Raw genomic sequence first — 5,648 nt, 5'->3', positions numbered from 1 at the left:
AGTTTCTTACAAAACTCAACATGCAATTATTTTATGACTCAGTGTTTGAATTCTTGGACACACATCTTAGAGAAATGAGAAGTACTGTTCACACAATAAAATCTATATAAGAATGTTCACAGTAGCTTTATTCATAATTGCCTAAAACTGGAAACCATTCAGATGTTCTACAACCAGTGAACGGATGGATGGATAAACTGTGGTACATCCATACCATGGAACATAGAACTCATGAACAAACTATACTATTGATACACACAACAACTCGATAAATCTCAAAGGAATTATGCTCAGTGAAAATAGCCAATGCCAAAAAATTACATGTCATGTGATTCCATTTATATAACTTTCTTAAATTAACCAAATTATAGAGATGGAGAAAGATTAGTGGTTTCCAATAGTTATAGAAGGGAGGAGGGTAGAGGGAGGGAGATCTTGTTACATAGGTACAACCAGTGGTATCCTTGTAGTGATGATTTATAAATAAACTTTTATTTTAAAAATAAAGAGGAAATAAAAGTAAAAAGGCAATTTTTAAGAGCAGTGCTAAATTAACTAGTTGAAGAAATTAATAAACTATAACACTTTTAAAACATCACCAGAACTGTAAATTCATATAAGAACACCAAATACTACTACAATAGAAAAAGCAAAATGAATAATAATAATATGCAAAACACTTTACTCTTTCAGGAAAGGAAAATAGTTGGATATGATACATTTTTAAATTTTCAGAAAATATAAACCAGCGATTCTTCTGGGAACGTCCATGTGGTTACACAAAGATTTTGGATCCATGGCTACACAGTTGGTCATAAAATTCAGTCTACTCTTGGCATCAGAAATTCAGAGGGTTATGAAACATTTCAGAGTTTAAAATAATTTCAGAATATGATTAAATAGTTGGAAGAAAAAATGTCCCTAAGTTAAAGCTGGAGGAATCAGCATAATTTGAAGTAGGGAAGAGAATGACACAAAAAAGCTTCAAGTTTTGCAAAAAAGGTTATTTACCAAAGATCNACACACACACACACACACACACACACACACACACGCACTTTTATAAAAAGGGTTTATAAGCATTAGCCTCTATAAAAATCAATTTTTAAAATCAGCAATAAAATTAATATTGTAGCCTGCTTTATTCAAGCAATAGTGACTATTCATGGACAACTACATGAAATAATTGAAAGTGCTTCTTATCCATTTCATTAATTTAGTTACATATTTCTATTGCTTTTTCAGTTGGTAGTGATAAACATTATAATGATAAATCTAGACAAAATATTTTAACAGCTAGAGCCATAAAATTCCAGGGAATTGAAAAAATATGTATAAATTAAATTTATATAATTTAATTATATTATTAATCTAAATTATTTTGTTTAATGAAATTTAATTATATTACATAACATATATCAAATTATATTACATATTAAATTGTACATTAAAATTATATTTTACGTTTATATAATCTATCTAAATATTTTTGTTGTAGAAATTATATTAGGACAATCAAGAAAATATTTCAAGTGTTAACATCTATTGCATTTGAAAATCTTCAATAGAAGATTTGAAATGGAAATAGGAATTCAAGGACTCAAAGGAATGATGAAGAAGTTCTGATAGCCAAATAAGAGCTTGTTCATGTATACTTTAATGGCTGATGGTGGGTGGCATATTGCTTGCTTCACAACTTAAATGTTATTGTACATACAAAGAGTGACAAAAAAAATGTATGCACATTTTAAGAAGGAAAAACTGTATTAAAATTGTAATACTCAATATATACCAATAATAAAAGATGAATACAAGTCACGTTTGACTTCTGCAATTACAAGAGGTGCTCAAAGTGATTGCCATCAGCAAAATTTTAATACAGTTTTTTCCTTTCCTAAAATGTGTATACATTTTTTGGGCATCATCTGTATTTAAAAGACGGATATTGTTTTGTTTTTAAAAAATCAGCATTTATCATATGCTAGAAATGAAACTTGAGGAACTATATACATTGCTGATGAAAATTTTTAGATATTAACTTAAAATAGGTATGAGAGTACATGATTTTTAAAAATGTTTTCAGAGGGCAAATGAGAAAAATAAATTAGAGATCAGTGACTTAACCCACCCAATCTGCATAAGATGTGTCATCTTGGAGTAACTTGTGCTTCCTTCCATACTATGATTTTTTTTATATTTATTTATTTATTTATTTTTAAATTTATTTTTTGTAACAGTCTATTTATTTATCTACTTCCTCCACTAAACAGGATGTTCTCTTATCAGGAACCACGTGTTGTGTAAGCAGTCTTGAGACACGTTGTCAAAGTATATTTTTTTCGACTGAATGCACAGATAAACTGATTTGTTTTGGGTGCAGATTTCTCAGTGTTTTTGATTCTATGTGCCATCATCTATGCTTATATTCTTTCTTCTGAATTTTAAGATCTTCATGAAGGGAATCAACATCACATTATAGTATAGAGAATAATATACTAAGATTTTGGATGTAGTCCAATCTCTGACAACCAAAAACTATGTAACTTACCCAACTCATAACTTTTTTAGGCCAAATTTTTTCATTTGTAAAATCAGGGCCTTTAATTGGATGCATTCTTAGGTCCCTTTCTGTTCTAAATCTATTTTATATTCTTGTATTTGCTGTATAATCAAAAGTGACGTAATTCATTAATCACTTATTTCCTATATAGTCACTAGTGAGGGTGTGCAGGGTGGCTGCAGCCTCATTGCCATGTCACGACTATGCTGTCACTGGAAGAAAAGGAATCACAGTGACTGAAATGAACAACTATCTACAATTATTGAATTATTACATTTACAACAAAAATGGAGTTATACCTTAACTAGTTTCACTTTCGTTTTCAAAGTGAGAAAGATGCAAAGAATTTTAAATCACTTGCCCAAGGTAACACAGAATTTAGTATAAAATTTGATCTCATTCTCAGTCGAGTGCTGGTTCCCTCAATAATGGTTAAGAATCCAGGTTTTGGAGTCAAATACATCTGAATTCAAATCTTAACCATGGAGTTTTGGGAAAGTTATTTACATTTTCCATTTTTTAATTCCTTTCTTAGGTGATGGAATAATAATACTATCTTAACCGCTAGCTTGTTTTTAAGGATATTAAATAATGGTTGTAGAATCCTAGGCACATATAACAAAGCTAAATAAGTAATAGCTATGATTATTATTATATCATTCAGTAAAAGGCTGCAACATATCAAGCTAATAATAGTAATTTTAACTTAATATCACATATATCAGACATAAACAGATTCTCAAAAACTATGCTTATCTATTTAACTTTTAGTGCTTTAAATTTTACAAAAGATCTTTAAAATGGGAATGAGAACCACAATCTAAAAAAATAATTACATATCAATTAATTACTTATTTGTTTATTAATTGTGTATAAATTCAATTCAAGAAACAGTTATTGAATGTTGTATGCCAGTCTTGTGTTAAGCTCTGAGGATGCACATAAGAAAAAAAAAAGCATCATTTATTCTCTAACTGCAATGAATTTTGAGTTGACATTTTAAGTAAAAGGTCCTAATAAGTATGAACCAATTCCTACAGGAGCTATACCTGGTACTACAACACTAAAATTAAGAAATTGGCTTTGCAACCCAAGACCCCTATAGTATATACTTTGTCTCCATTTATATTAAATTGACTAACCTTATTTGATATCAATTGAAATGAAGTGAAAACTGTTATATTAGATTTCCCTTAATTGATGACAAAACCTAACTACAATACATAGAACTCAAGTTCACTCAACTCATTTAAAAGAGATCTTGGAACACAGTATCTATCGAAAGAAGTGAAGAAAGGATGAGAGCAAAAATGAGATTTAGCATGAAAGAAAATCAGAATCGAGAACTGTTCTGTGCTCAGTACAGTTCAGAGTTTGTAATCAGAGCTCTCCCAGATGTTCTCAAATAGTCCCAGGGCAATCATGTGAAAAATAAGAAGATGAGGCAATAAGAGAACTGTATATCTTGGGGATTTGTTTTTTTATGTAACAAAACTCTCTAAAGTAATTTATCAAAGTCGCCAAAGAACTGAAGACATTTAACATGGCTTATAAAACATCAAGTGTAGTGCCCACATTTTGAAAATTGAAAAAACTACAGACTTTTTTGATTAGCCTTTTCTTTACAATGTCAGATTACCATGTGCCATAAATAGGGATAAGTGATAATGAGAAAGAAAATGTTGTCATAAGACAACAGTGAGATGGAAGTTGGAAGCTACTGTAGAGTTTATACTTGAGGACATATTTAAAAACACAACACATGTGTACATGTAAATGAGGCACTGACTACAAGAGCAAGCTCACATTTCTGTTTTTGAACAAACTGAACATTCTGGGGATTTTAAGTTTATAAACATCAGGAACTAATCTCTTACATAAGCAATTTCTATTATCTTCTCCAAAGCTGAGGTCATACGCTAGGGAAATAGGGGTGGACTTCTTAATTCCATACACACCCACAGCTGGCTGACTATAACATATAAGTAAATTCATTACCCTATTAATTATATGAGCTGAAAATTATTCTTATTCATGTCAGTCAGGAGGCTATAAGTGCCTTTTAATAATTAAAGGTAGAGATTACTTTAAAATAGTTTGGAGAATTTTGTAAAAACATCGTTGGGAAAGAATCTGATGCCAGCTGTAGAGCTGCTTTTAATTAAAACCTTGTTCAACATGCTTATTGCAGAGTTTTCTTATTTTCTTGTTATATAAAGATGTACTGATTCAGCAATTATTGAACTCTGAACACATTATAAAACTTTCTTCTGAGACAATTTGGCCAACAAAATCAGCTGTGATTCATTAGATAAAAACACAACCAGGAAGACCGTTTCTAAGCTCTCCCTTACAGTTCCCTGTCATAAATCCCTTACAGGTGGTTGTAGAACACAAAGGCCCAAACTAAGAAAAGAGCCTTCTCATTTTAAGTTTAATAGAAGTCTCTGTGATTAGATGGTAAAGGTGGATGCATATATATATATATAAGGCCTGTGAGTCTATTAAATGGATTATTAAAGGTTGGATAAACTGGGTTCCATTCAAAACTTTGTTAGATATTGCTTCACCATATGCCCTAGTATTACTACTATTAATCAATATTTACTCAGCACAAAAATTGAAGTCAACCTTGTTGTCTATTAAGAAATGTTGTGTAATTTGTACACAATATTTCCATATTATAAAGAACCAGAACTACACAAGATTTAAATAATCAGAATCCGCTTAGATTCTTGGAGACTACCAAATATTTTTTCCCCTGCAAAAAATTGCATTCTTTTTCCAACTCCAAATTTGTGTGTTTTGTCACTAGCTATGTGGAATAAGGTGTGGTCAAAGCATACAGTGAATGTTTAAATAAAAAAAAATTGTTTACAGTAAAAGACACAATGCCATCAATTGCCCTAAAAGTACTCCCCCTCGCTTCAAACACACTTATCCCATTATTCTTGCCACTTTCTGAAGCAGTCTGTGGGGAGCCGGCTGGGATCAGCCAGGACACTGAGGCTGTAAGCTGGCAAGCTACAGCCCTCCATGTTAGGGTGAGCAGCTCAAGAGCAGCTTAAAAGTTACAGACCAGAGCTGC

The sequence above is a fragment of the Hipposideros armiger genome, unplaced genomic scaffold, assembly GCF_001890085.2.
Source record: "Hipposideros armiger isolate ML-2016 unplaced genomic scaffold, ASM189008v1 scaffold_1072, whole genome shotgun sequence".
Lineage (NCBI taxonomy): Eukaryota > Metazoa > Chordata > Mammalia > Chiroptera > Hipposideridae > Hipposideros > Hipposideros armiger.
The sequence above is the reverse complement of the archived record's forward strand: the minus strand, read 5'-3'. Positions refer to the sequence as shown.